The following is a 15257-nucleotide window of genomic DNA, read 5'->3' on the forward strand; positions in this document are numbered from 1 at the left end:
AATTAGCTGGAGGAATTATTGCTATTATTAAATTATTAAGTACTATGTAAAATATATTATTTTGGAATATTTTCTTTTAAATATAGGTGGCCACTAGGAAATGTTATTCCTGATCAACCAATAATTTTATAAGAAAATAAATAATTGTATACATATAATGATTTACCTTTCTTTCTGGCTAAAATAATACCCAGTAATAAAGAACAAAAAGACTTTCAAAGGGAAGACCGATTCTTTTTCACAACACAAATAGCCAAGGTTTAAAAACTTGATCTATACTTTCTGATGGAAAACAAGCAGCAAGAAAAAAGTAGAAAGCCAGTTCAAACAGGCAATACATACATACACACACATTGATATTTGGTTCTTGGGTATAATTTTAATGTTGTGAAGAAATTTTTAATCATTTTATTCTAAATTAAAAGGGAATTGCTTATTACTAATGTTATACTATTAAATATCATTAAATACATAAAATGTGAATATGTAAATGAAATACTTCTCGAATCTTCAAAGCAGTAATGTGAGACCTTCTTTTGCATGCTCAAGACTAAATGTAGTAGTAAAAGCATGTGATTTGCAATTTCAGATTATAGCCAGATTGATATGATTTAGAACCCTAGGTTTACTACTTAAAAGCCATGCCCTTGGAATCTGAGGACTTCAATGTCATCCATCAAATAAGAATCAGAATATGTACCTTGTAAATTTAATGCAAATTTGAATACATGTAAAATATCTCATGTAAAGCCTTAAACATTATAGATGCTCAATTCAGAATCATTTTGTAAAATCCTTCCCTGCCTTCCCAGTTCCCCTACAGTAAAATACCTTGTCCTAAATATCTATCACGTCTCTTCATCATCAGAGACTTTTTTATCTCACCACCTAACATCATGCCTGTCCAGCAATATTCAAGCACTTACAGTTACTTTCCACTTCTACACTTTGCATATGCCTCTTTCTGCATCTGTCACTCTACTCTTCTATATCAATATGTTTCAGCTTTCACCTTCTCAGCTACATCTTACTCATTTTTATTTCTTCATTGACATATTCATCACACAGTGACTGTACCTGTCTGTGCGGCCCTGCATCTGACTTTCAGAATATGGTGATAAGCAGAATAAAGATTTGCCCTCACAGACCTTACAATGGAGGGGATGGAGACACATCTACATGGGCATGTATACATACACAAATCTATAACAAAGGCAGGCAAGGAACGTAAAATCTATTGGTGATGAGAGCTATGATCAAAACAGAGCCACAGGCTATAATGCAGTGTGGATTTAACAGTGTAAGTAAGATAAGGCCATGAATGGGAGGAAATGAATTCACTGTCAAGGAACATTTGATGTACCACCTGGTAGTACACATTGAAAAATTCAGATTTTATATTAAGAAGACTTTGGATGATTTGGAGCAGGAGAATAGTATAACCAAATTGGCATTTTAAAAATATCCTGATGTTTGCTGAACAGAAAAAATTTTGCGGGATAGCAAGAAAGGAAAAAAGAGACCACGTGGTCAAGGTGAGAGAAGATAATGACTTATTAATGTCATAGAGGTGGAACCTGGGTTAAGGGCTTGTTAATGAAATATGAAAAATTCACTTTGACTTCCTGATTAGATTTAGACATGAGAGATGGGGGTGCAAGGTTGACCTTTAAGCATGTTGGTGATGGCACTGCCAGATACTAAGATGAGATGTTAGTGAAGAAGACCTGGGAGAAAATCAAGATTCCTTTCTAACATATGTTTCATTTGAGATTCCTGGTAGGCAATTTTTCTTTTTTTTTTTACGTTTTTTTATTATTATGTTAATCATCATACATTACAGTAGTGTTCCATGATTCATTGTTTGCATATAACACCCACTGCTCCATGCTGTACGTGCCCTCTTTAATACCCATCACCAGGCTAACCCATCCCCCCACCCCCCTCCCCTCTAGAACCCGCAGTTTGTTTCTCAGAGTCCATAGTCTCTCATGGTTCGTCTCCCCCTCTGATTAACCCCCGCTTCATTTTCCCCTTCCTGCTATCTTCTTTTTTTTTTTTTAACATATAATGTATTATTTGTTTCAGAGGTACAGGTCTGTGATTCAACAGTCTTACACAATTCACAGCACTCACCATAGCAGATACCCTCCCCAATGTCTATCACCAGCCACCCCATCCCTCCCACCCCCACCACTCCACCAACCCTCAGTTTATTTCCTGAGATTAAGAATTCCTCATATCAGTTAGGTCATATGATACATGTCTTTCTCTGATTGACTTATTTCGCTCAGTATAATACCCTCCAGTCCCATCCATGTTGTTGCAAATGGCAAGATTCCATTCCTTTTGATGACTGCATAATATTCTATTGTACATATATATATATATATATATATATATATATATATATATACATACCACCTCTTCTTTATCCATTCATCTGTCGATGGACATCTTGGCTCTTCCCACAGTTTGGCTATTGTGGACATTGCGGCTATAAACATTGGGGTGCATGTACCCCTTTGGATCCCTACATTTGTATCTTTGGGGTAAATACCCAGTAGTGCAATTGCTGGATCATATGGTAGCTCTATTTTCAACTTTTTGAGGAACCTCCATACTGTTCTCCAGAGTGGCTGCACCAGCTTGCATTCCCACCAACAGTGTAGGAGGGTTCCCCTTTCCTGCATCCCTGCCAGCATCTGTCATTCCCTGACTTGTTAATTTTAGCCATTCTGACTGGTGGGAGGTGGTTTGTCATTGAGGTTTTAATTTGGATTTCCCTGATGCCAAGTGATGCTGAGTACTTTTTCATGTGTCTGTTGGCCATTTGGATGTCTTCTTTGGAAAAATGTCTGTTCATGTCTTCAGCCCATTTCTTGATTGGATCATTTGTTCTTTGGGTGTTGAGTTTAATAAGTTCTTTATAAATTTTGGATTCTAGCCTTTTATCTGATATGTCATTTGCAAATATCTTCTCCCATTCTGTCGGTTGTCTTGTGGTTTTGTTGCCTTTTTCTTTCGCTGTACAAAAGCTTTTTATCTTGATGAAGTCTGAATAGTTCATTTTTGCCCTTGCTTTCCTTGCCTTTGGCGATGTTTCTAGGAAGAAGTTGCTGCGGTTGAGGTCGAAGAGGTTGCTGCCTGTGTTCTCCTTTAGGATTTTGATAGATTCCTGTCTCACATTGAGGTCCTTCAACCCTTTTGAGTCTATTTTTGTGTGTGGTGTAAGGAAATGGTCCAGTTTCATTCTTCTGCATGTGGCTGTCCAATTTTCCCAACACCATTTGTTGAAGAGACTATCTTTTTTCCATTGGACATTCTTTCCTGCTTTGTCGAAGATTAGTTGACCATAGAGTTCAGGGTCCATTTCTGGGCTCTCTATTCTGTTCCATTGATCTATGTGTCTGTTTTTGTGCCAGTACCATCCTGTCTTGAGGATTACAGCTTTGTAATAGAGCTTGAAGTCTGGAATTGTGATGCCACCAGCTTTGCTTTTCTTTTTCAACATTCCTCTGGCTATTCGGGGTTCTGGTTCCATATAAATTTTAGGATTATTTGTTCCATTTCTTTGAAAAAAGTGGATGGTATTTTGATAGGGATTGCGTTGAATGTGTAGATTGCTCTAGGTAGCATTGACATCTTCATAATATTTGTTCTTCCAATCCATGAGCATGGAATGTTTTTCCATTTCTTTGTGTCTTCCTCAATTTCTTTCCTGAGTATTTTATATAAAAGTTTTCTGAGTAAAGATTCTTTGCCTCTTTGGTTAGATTTATTCCTAGGTATCTTATGGTTTTGGGTGCAATTGTAAATGGGATCGACTCCTTAATTTCTCTTTCTTCTGTCTTGTTGTTGGTGTATAGGAATGCTGGTAGGCAAATTTTCAAGTGAACATAACAGTGGCATTTTGAAGGAAATATTCTGCAGAAGATAGAAACATATAAGTGGCATTTAAAGCTTGAAGCCAAGGATTATACAGAGAAAGGGGTGGGAGACTGAACTTTGAGTAGCTAAATTTTTTAGCAAATATAAAGGGGAAGATCAAATGAAGGAAACATGGATAGAGTGACCAATAAGTAATGGTAAATCTAGGATAATAAGTTGTCCTGTACATGTAGTAAAGAATTTTGTATTATTAGGTTAGAAGAAGCTAAACATACACTGGGTTAAATAGAGAAATAATTTTAATGTATGACCAAGGTTTCATAATTCAGGCTGTTAAGGCATTTGGTTTTGTCATTCTCAGTGTGGCTCCCATTGCTGGGCCCATGTGTCTACTCTTGTTCCAATCAGTCATTTCCCAGCTGGAGGAAAAGAGAAAAGAGACAAAGGAAGTTTACTCCTATTTCTCTTAAGGCCATGACATGGAACAGTCACACATCACTTTTGCATACATCCTAATTGCAAGTCCTTCATTTCACATCCCTACCTAGCTGCTGCAGAAGTTGGAAGTGTAGTTTTGAAGGTGACGGTGATGTGACTAGTTACAATTTTATTACTACAGAAAAAGGAAAGTACAGATAATGTAATGATTAGGTGTTTCTTCTACATAGCTATATTGAAAAGGGCAGTGATTGTCTATGTAGAATGTTGCTATGAGGCCAAGTAATTTTAGACAAAGTGATTAATTGTTGAATTTGTCAAAATAGAGCTCACTAGTGATATTGATTTAGTTGGTTTCAGTGGAGTAGTGGGATTATGGACAGAAAAAAAAACTTAAAAGAATCAGCATGGCTAATGCAAAGATGCAGAAAAACCAGCAAAACTAAAAAACAAAACAAAAAACAAAGGAGAGGCAAATCTCAAAATTTTACAGACTCTGTATCCTATACTCTAAACTTTACAGAATCAGAATTAATTAGAGGAATGCCTCATGAGTTCGTTCCCTCAATTGCAAATTTTAACAGAAGGCTGCATAAACATAGAAAAAATAGCATCCATTTATTTATAAAACTGTATCATGGGTGATCAAATAGCTTGAACATATACCAGCAAAGTTGAAAAGATTGTAAGCCAAACTGAAACAAGAGAAAAGACACTCAGAGAATCCTTAAATAACCTTGATGTAGTCATATCTCCAGTATTCAGTTATACACAAAGACTCTCAAAGAATTGTCTGCTTTTATTATATCACTTTAGCTAATATTTTAATGGAAATTCAATGAACAGGAGAATCCTGCAAGGTAAAATGACAGAAAGAACTTTCCTAAATAATTAATGGCTCTGATCATTACAGAACACCTAGCTAACCTTGCTTCCTTACATGTATAGTCAGATGAGAAATCAGACACCAAATAGAGCATGGAGGAATTCAGGAATTATTTGTTCTCAAATTTTTTAAAAAAAATGTTTTCTTTAAAGATTGTATTTATTTATTTGCAAGAGAGAGAGAGAATTTCAAGCAGACTCCTTGCCCAGCAGAGAGCCCCATGCAGGGCTTGATCCCATGACCCTGAGATCATGATCTGAGCTGAAATCAAGAGTTGGACTCTTAACTGATTGAGCCCCCCAGGCACCCTCAGGAATTATTTAAAGACAAATATTAAGGATGTATTTTATTTTGCACCTCTGAGTGTTTTTTCTATAATTTTGAAAAGGCATTGTTTTAAAACATACTACTAGATACCTTTTATAGTATTATTTTTTAATGTAAGAAAATCCTGTTTATTTTTTTCCAGTTTTATTGAGAAATAATTGACATACATCACTGTATAAGTTTAAGGCATATAGCATGATGATTTGATTTACATATAATGTGAAATGATTACCACAATAGGGTCAGCTAACAGCCACCTTCTCGTATAGACACAATAAAAAGAAAGAAAAAAGAGAAAGAAAATTTCTCCTTGTGATGACAACTCTTGGGATTTATTCTCTTAACAACTTTCCTACATATCATGTGGCAGTGTTAACTATAGTCATCATGTGGTACTTAATCTTCACTAGTACTTATAATTGGAAGTGTATATCCTTTTTATCTTAAATTTTCATACATTAGGACCATTTCATAGATTAAGTCACCAGGTACTGAAAGTTTGAGAACTGATATTTTCATAAAATAAAAATTAAAAAAAAGGGATATGTTTTACTTCAAAATCACTTCTTGTTTCATTACATCCTACTGCCTTCAAAAGACACGTATGAGTCCCATTCTGCTAAAATATAATTAGCAGTTATTGTAAAGCATGATGTAGAACATCAACATAATTGTTCACTGGTAACAGACTAATCAAGCTGAAATTAAAAAGAACAATTTCCTTTGTAATATGTCTTTCAGTAATGAATGTTTTTCAATGAACATACTGAAATGAGTCAATCTGAACTTCTTAAAAACTACTGCTTTTGAGAATACACTAATTGGTGTCAAAATAGAAAATATCCATCCGGCTATTTGACATTTTTGACCAAAAATAAATGATTTCATTGAAAGCTTTTGGCTAATAAATTCTTATTGTAGAATAAAGTAAATGATGTCAAATTAAGAATGAGATGCTTATAAATACCAAAATAGAAACTAAACATGTAGGAAACATTTCATTTGCTCTAAAAACACTCTGTGTCCTCATTTTTGCAATATATCTATATTCCCAAAATTTATCTTCTTCCTAATGGCAACAGTTAATTCCTTCTAATAACAGTAATAGCCCGCTCAATTCTGCCTTCATCCAAAAAGAGTATTTTTATGTATATATGATGGAAAATATTAAGTAAGCTAACCTCTGCTCTCACCTGACCACTTGAAGTTACTTGTGAAAACTATGCATAAATATAGGTGTTCCTGACAACTCTCAGCTTTCATGTGTCTGGATGAAAAGTCACAGGGCATTTGGAGTTTTAAGGTTGAGGCAAGTTCAGTCAAAACATACTGGAGCAATCCTGAGTGTAAATGTAAAAAACATCAGAGCATACACATTATAGCATAGGCAATTTTAACAAAGGGATTCCTTTCTCCCTCCCATTTTGAATGCACACCTACAAGCTATAAGTACTAATTTAGACTATAAGAAATAACTAATTGATACACACACACACACACACACACACACACACACACACACACACACACAACTTCTGGAAGAGAAATAGCAACGGTAAGACCTTTATTTTCAAGCCTGTCAGGAAATCCCCCTAACTAACCATACCTCCTTACAATGTGTATTTTCTAAATGCATTCTTTTTAACTCTATTGCATTATTCTCCAAAGTTATTTTTTAAGTTCCAAAACTGTTCAACTAACACTTGTGAATCATTAATAGTTTACAAAATCATCTTTTCACATGATTTCTCAATCAATGCTCAACTAATAGGCAAATACTATTACTATATCCTTTTTATGGTTAAGAGAAAATGTTCAAGTGGATTAAGGTGACCAATTGTTAAGGGGCTGTTACCAAAATCTGGAATTAACAACATAAATTTTTTTTCTAATTGCATAGTAATGTTGAAAAATAAGTCTTCCTGGAGATTTTTAATTTTAAAAATCATAGTTTATCATCTGTATTATAATGCCATAATTTTCTGTAAATAGGGACTAGTTCTTTGAAAGGAAGACCATGATAAACCACGTATTTTCTAAATATCAACATTATTGTGAAAATTGATTTTGAAAATTAGTGATGAAGGGAAAAAAATAAAAACAGCTAAGGTATATTGTGGCGATGATTGGTAGAGGTCAGTGTGCCTCAAAATATTGGCTTATTGCATGGAGGCAAATATTGTGTTTTTCTTGAAGCAGAATTTCCCAAATTTCTCAAATTAAAATAATTATCTCTGAGACTTATAAAAATGATGTATTACAATTCAGATCTAGTGAATGAGGATATTCTAAAAAAAAAGGCTAGGAATCCATATTTTTAATACATAAGCTAAGTGATTCCTACAATTAGAGAAGTTTGGGAGAAACCAGCCTTAATATATTTCACAAACATCTAAAGCTAAAAAGGAATAAAATTAATCATATGAACTCTTTGTTCTAAATAAAGATGCAATATTCAGTGCGGTTTGCTAAGTTCTGAGAAATACATATACCTGTCTAACCCATAATGTTACCACGATTTAGAATATTACCATCATATGTTACCAGAAGTTTTCCCCGGAGTTTTCCTAATACCCTTTACAATCAACTCCTACCCCACCTGTGTGGAAGCAATGGCTTTTCTGAATTTTTTCCACCACAGATAAGGTTTGCTTGTTCTATGATGTCATAAAAATGGAATCACACAATATTGCTCTTTAAGGTTTCTTTCACTCATAAGATTTTGGAATTTAACTCATGTGTTGCATGTACTAGTAGTTTGTCATTTCTATGTAGTGTTCCATTTTATTATTTACCCATCTTCCAACTGATACACATATAGAATGTTTTCCAGCTAGGGGCCATTATGAATAAAGCTACTATGAACATGTTTTCCTTTTTCTTGGGTATAAACTTAGGGTTAGAATGGCTGGGTCATAGCTTTAATTTTATAAGAAGCCTCCAGACATTTTCCCAAATGGTTATACCATTTTTACACTGCCGCCAATAATGTGACTTTCAGTTACTCTGCCAATCTTCCATCATTAAGTGTTTTCAGACTTTTTATTATGGTATTGATTTGTATTTCCTTGAAGAATAATGATGGTGAAAACATTTTCATGTGCTCAGTGATCATTCAGAACTCTTTTCTAGTGAACTGAGAGTGTGCCTACTTCTTTTTGGTTGTTTCCTTTTTGATAAACTCTGGCCTACTGCATGTTGAAGCACACATACTGATGAAAAATGTAAATTATGAATAATAGGTATTTATAGAGGAAAAATACAGATATCTGTATTGTTTACTTCTTCAAGCATTCAATAAGATTCCAAACACAGAGAGATAGTCAGCATAATGGCAACTTCTAATTCTCTAAAAGAATGGCAAATTCTAATCTCTAAAAGAAGAAAGGTACGGTCATAACTTGGCTAAACAAGGCTTTCTGCCTGTGGCCTGGGATCCAAGTTGACTAAGAATAACATTCCCTCATCCACCTTGGAAAGCTGAAGACTCAAAGTTAGGAGGAAAGAAAGAAAGGAAAGCAAGTCATTGCTAGGCACATGTAGATCCTGCAGCGACAAAGAACAATAGTTAAAGGGGATCCCTCCAGCAATTAGTTTTTCAAATATTTTTCTGTAACCCTACTTCTGGGTCTCCAAATACATTTCTGAGAGTGTTTGACATAGTTCCACAGGTCAACAAATTTCAAATATTACTTTTTCCGTGTTTTATTTCTCTGGGCGTCAGTTTTGATCATTTATATTGCTGTATCTTAAGGGTCACGACAACCTTTCCTTATGTCATTTCTAAATTATATTAATTTTATCCTAAGTTATAGACTGTATTTTCTATGTTCTTCATCTTTAGTAAAATTTTTGTTTATGTTAGCCTGTGATTTTTCTACGATTGATACATAAGTTAGTTGTGAGTCAGCTTGATTTTATTGAGGCTTGTGTCTATTGGAGCCAGTTTATCCCTTCTATAAAGGCCTGACATTTGGGGGTATTTATTGAATTACAGGTGGTCAACGAGATTTCTCCACAGGGGATGGTTGCACTTGGTATTTTAAAATAAATTTTGACATTTTATATTTTTCTATGACTTATTATAATTTAAATAATAAATTTTACTGAATGTTAATTAAAAAAATATGAATGGGTTCCATAGTTTGGGAGAAGACCCTCCTCAACTCAGTGCTTACACTGAAGTATGTCTTCCTTTGTTCAATTTCTTCCAAATAATCTACTCACAGCTCTGCTCTGAGCTTTCTAACCAAAACCAAAATCCAGTGCATTGTAGCCTGTGATGGCCATCTCAACCTACTCACCTTCTACTTTCCACTTATCTCTACTCCTTTCCTCAGTTCCTCTGCAAAATCTTTTTCCCTCTTTCAGTGCCTCTCTTTCTTTCTTTCTTCCTCTCTTTTTAGTTATATAATTGGTGCTTATTTGTGCATTTTAGGGGAGAATTATTTAGGGAATGAGAGAAGTAATGTGTTAGTGTAAATTTTCTTGTTACACATTCCTAATTTGGTGGATTTTTTATTGATCAGTTGTAGAAGCTGAGATTGGAAGTTAATAGGCTCTGAAACTGAGGTTTTACCTCAGATATTTTCCAACTAGAAAAGAAAAGTTGATTTACCATACCATACTATGAAATTGATCATTGTTTCTGGTATATACTAGGCTTTGGAGTTTCTAATTATAATTTAATAAACATTATTTAATTTAAAATTAACAAGTGTTTTTCAATCAAATGTCATTAACATCCTTTTCTTTATCAATTTTTTTCAGTTTGTTATTTATTTTAATGAAGTATAATTAATAGAGTGTTCTGTTAGTTTCAGGTGCACAACATAATGATTCACCCTACTCTGTACATTTTTCAGTGCTCATCATGATAAGTGTACTCTTACTCCCCTTCATCTATTTCAGGCTCCCCATCTATCTCTCCTTTGGCAACCACCAGTTTGTTCTCTGTTTTTATGTCTATTTTCTGTTTGTCTCTTTTTGTTTGTTCATTTGCTTTGTTTCTTAAATTCCACATATGAGTGAAATCATATGGTATTTGTCTTTCTCTGTCTGACATATTTTGCTTAACAATATACCTTCTAAGTCCATCCATGTTTTTGCAAATGACAAGATCTCATTCTTTTTATGGCTGAGTAATATTCCATTGTATATACCACATCTTCTTTATCCATTCATCTATTGATGGACACTTGGATTTATTCAGGGCCTCCTAAAATGAAAGAAATATGGGCAACACCCCTGGATTTTTGTTAAAATTATTATAAAATTAAATCTAAGTTTAGTTTGGGGCGCCTGGGTGGCTCAGATGGTTAAGCGTCTGCCTTCGGCTCAGGTCATGGTCCCAGGGTCCTGGGATCAAGCCCCATGTCTGTGCTCCTGGCTCAGCCGGGGAGCCTGCTTCTCCCTCTGCCCCTCCCCCTGCTCTCGCGCTCTCTCTCTCTCTCTCTCTGTCTCTCTGTCTCGAATAATAAAAATCTTTAAAAAAAAATCTAAGTTTAGTTTAGCAGTAATTTATAATTGTCACTCCACTTCAGAGGGAAATCTTTTATAGTACCCTGAGTTCCTAAATACATTTTTGCTGTGCAGAAACTCTGCCAACTGTTACTGTCACAATGTTCATAAAAACATAATTATAAACAACTGTGAGCGAGAGTACATTTTCAATGTACCAAACACTTGTGTTTTTAATTCAAATCAACATCTGGTTTTATTCTTGTTTTACCACTGAAGAAGCAAAGATTGACTGAGTAAAGATCAATTACTATATATAATATTTAATAATCTATCCTCCTCATTCAAAGTGCCCAATTATAGTACTACTTTCAATTTATATCTATTAATGTCACTACTCTTAAATTTATGGTTGTGATTTTATTTAAAATGTTCACTCTTTCAAAAACTTTATTAATAGTGTTTCTCTATTTTCTATTGTGCTAAATGTTTAGTAAATTAAACAGTAAATAGTGGGTGGTGAGATATTTTCTTATAATGTTTGTTTGCTATTTTAACTATCATTTGCATTAAAACTAGCTGTTAAATCTCCTGAAGAGGTTTGCTTTACCAAACCATTTAAAAATGGTTTCATCTGACATCAATATAAAATCATTTTTAGCTAAATATAGACATGGATGGATGCAGAAATCATTGTAGATATGTGGTTTTACATGGGTTAGTACATATATATATATTGCTATTTCTGAGAGGACTTAGAAGAGCCACAGTAGCAACAAGCATGTCAAGTACTAAGGCTTTAGTTTCTAAATATCATTAGCCAATAAAGGGAACCAAAATTTCTTGGAGAAATAGTTGATTCTAGGACTGGGGTAAGAAAAATACAAAACAATTCCGGGTATTTTTTATTCTCAAAGAATAAGAAAAGCTGAAAAAGGAACAGAAGGATGAGAGCATGTCAGAGGGTCACCGGAGCAAGCTGAAGAGCTCCCAAAGATCAAAGCTGGAAAAAATTTGAGCAAAACAATAAATAATTATAATATCGGGTTATAAATCAAAGAATAAAATAAGTAAGTTCATATTGATATAAGTAAATGAATAAATAAATCAGAGGAGAAAAGACATATTTTCTGTACAGAACAATTCCAAATAATAAAAACAGAAGAAATAAAAATACAAATAGAAGATCATCATTAGACAACCACAGTTAAAATTGTCATATGCAAAAAGTCTATTGGTGAATGCTAAAATTAGTGGATGAAACTTAAAGAAGAATCAATATTTTATAGCCTCAATGTGTCATTGTTTAAAGATTTATTTATTTATTTGAGAGAGAGAGTGCACATGCACATATGCAAGCAGGGCAGGAAGGGAGGGCAGAGGGAGAGAGAGAATCCTCAAGCAGATTCCCTGCTGAGCGTGCACCCCACTCAGGGCTCATTCCAGGACCCGGAGATCATGACCTAAGCTGAAATCAAGAGTCAGACATTTAACAGATTTGGCCACTCAGGCGCCCCCAATGTGTCATTGTTAATCATTGTGGTGGTTTTAACCATTGTGGTGGAGTTTAATTCCTTTCCCTTCAAGTGTGGACTACACTTAGTGATTTTTTAAAAGAACAGAGTATGGAAAATGAAAGATAAGAATTTGCAATAGAAAAACCTGGCAAACAACAAATTAATGGAATGATTTAGGCTAATGTTACCAGATGCAATCATTGTTGATATTATGTATCCTCTAAAAAGATTTAATTAAAAGGACATTTCACCTCTATTCTATTCTTCCCCCAAATCCAAAAATTAATCACAAGAAAATATTAGACAAACCTTAATTGAAGAATTCCATAAAATATCTTATCAGAATTCTTCATAAGTGAAAAAGTCATAAAAAAAAAAAAAAAGGAAAGACAGAAACTGTCACGGATTGAGTAAACTTGATGACTGAATGCAATGCAGTATCCTGGATTTTGATCCTGGGGTGGAAAAATGACATAGTAAAAATATTGTTAAAATTCATATAAAGTCTAGAATTTTTTAGTATTGTTATACCAATATGAATTTCTTATTTTCTATTTTTTATATAGCTATTTAAAATACTAACATTAGGGGAAAACAGGTAGAGATTATATGAGAATATTGTACTCTATAATTCTAAAATTATTTCAAAATAAAAAAAGTGAAGTCTAAATGATCAATTAACAGGAAATGACAATCAGATTCATTAGTAATCAGGAAAATTTAATGAAATTCTCCAGAACACACACCACAGATTGAGATGAAACTGAAGGGGCTAGAAGTAATAAATATTGGCTAAAGTATAGAATGAGAAGTTTTGTGGAACACTTCTGGTAGAAGTATAAATAAGTATGACTTCTTTGGAAAACCACTTGGCTTTATGTAGTAAATCTCAGGATATACATATCCATGACCTAACAATTCCATTCTGAGGTGGATGAATACTCTAGGGAAACTTATACACATGTACACCAAAATAAATGTCAAGAATATATATAGCATTGTTTTAGTATTAACCCAAATCCCAAAACAATTAAAATGCTCACTGGTAGTAGAATGGATAAATTGTTATAAAATCATATGCCAAATTAACATACATACAATTAAATTTACTGAATTCCAAGCACATGTAAATATATATGTATATCATAAAAACAATATTGAGTGTAAGATGCAAACACAAGTTAAAATATACAATCTAATTGCACTCATAAAAAGGTCAAAAATACAATATTATATTAAATCTTTTAAGGTCATATGCATAAGTAGTGTCCTATGTAGTGTCCATTGGGCTGTTATAACAAAAATACTTTAGACTGGGTGACTTAAACAACAAACATTTGTTTCTTATGGTCCCAGAGGCTGGGAAGTCCACAATTAAGGTGCTGATCAGACTGTAGTCTGGTGAGTACCTGCTTTCTGCTTCATAGCCTGTCTTCTCACTGTGTCCTTCTCCCTGAGGAAGAGCAAGGGAGCTCTTTGGGGTCTTTTAGGAAAGGGCACTAATCCCATTCAAGAGGGTTCTATCTCCATGACTTAATCATCTAGCTAAAGCCCCACCCCATAGTACTGTCACGTTTTGGGGTAAGATTTCAGCATATGAATGCAGTGGGGTGGGAAGAGACACACAAATATTCTGTCTATAGCAGTTGGTAAAATCATGAATAAAAACAAAGAAAAATTATCATCAAAGTCAGCATATGTGTTACTTGTAAGATCCTGTTGGGATACATAGTAGGTGGTAAACGTATAAAGTATGAAGCTACTTACCATAAATGCTAGCATAGTAGTTACTCTTGAAGATGGAGGGTGAGATCAAACAAAAACATGTGAGGGACTTTTTGGCAGGTGGCAAGTTTCTTTCCAACCTACATGGTAGTACCATGGACATACAGTTATTTGATATGCCGCATGATACAAGTTCATGCACTGTTGTTATATTTGTTATTTTTCATATTTTTAAAAGGAAAATGCATAGATACATTTAAGAAACCCAGAGTTCAAGCTAAGTCTTCAAAATCAATAGTACTCCAAAAATAGCATTTATAAAATTTAAGAATAGAAGAAAATTTGGTTAAGCAGAAGTTAACAAAGTGCTTACCAAAGGTGTCATTTGACTCTAAATTTGAAAATTAGGTATGGAATAAAGTCTCCATGAATGTGAAACACATTTCCCCTTATATTTTGTAATGTAAAATCTTAAATTTATGTGAAACTAGGAATAGCAGCTTGGCTCACTGTCCAGTCTAAATATTCAAAATTACTGCCAACCGGAGAGATTTGACATAATATATTCAGACTTAAGCTGATACATGAAAAAAAGTGAACACCAATTACAGGGACACAATAAAATCATAGGGGAGGTAGAAGAAGAAGTAACACAATATTACAAGTTTCACTTTTGCATCACTTCCAATAGTTTATTATTCAAGCAAATCATAATCCCAGAAAGATTATACCCTCTCTGTGGCTAACTTCAACAGTCCAAGTAAAATATTTTAGTCCTTCATGGAGTAGGTTATATAGCTAAAATGAGGGTTAGTCACTATGTAGGTCTCTTTAAATCCCTAGGCAGACTTAACTCCTTCACTTACCCATTGTGGAGCTTTTATTCTTTTCTTTTTTTTTCTTTTTTTTATAACTTCTGCTGCCATTCCCACTTGCCTGATTGTTCAATGACTGTAGGATTTAAATAAACCCAGACCATGAGAACTTATCCTGAATCTTTCGTCTGGGGTTAT

Source organism: Eumetopias jubatus, unplaced genomic scaffold (assembly GCF_037043125.1).
Source record: "Eumetopias jubatus isolate StellerSeaLion01/CBP00866 unplaced genomic scaffold, mEumJub1_p1.0 scaffold_8, whole genome shotgun sequence".
Lineage (NCBI taxonomy): Eukaryota > Metazoa > Chordata > Mammalia > Carnivora > Otariidae > Eumetopias > Eumetopias jubatus.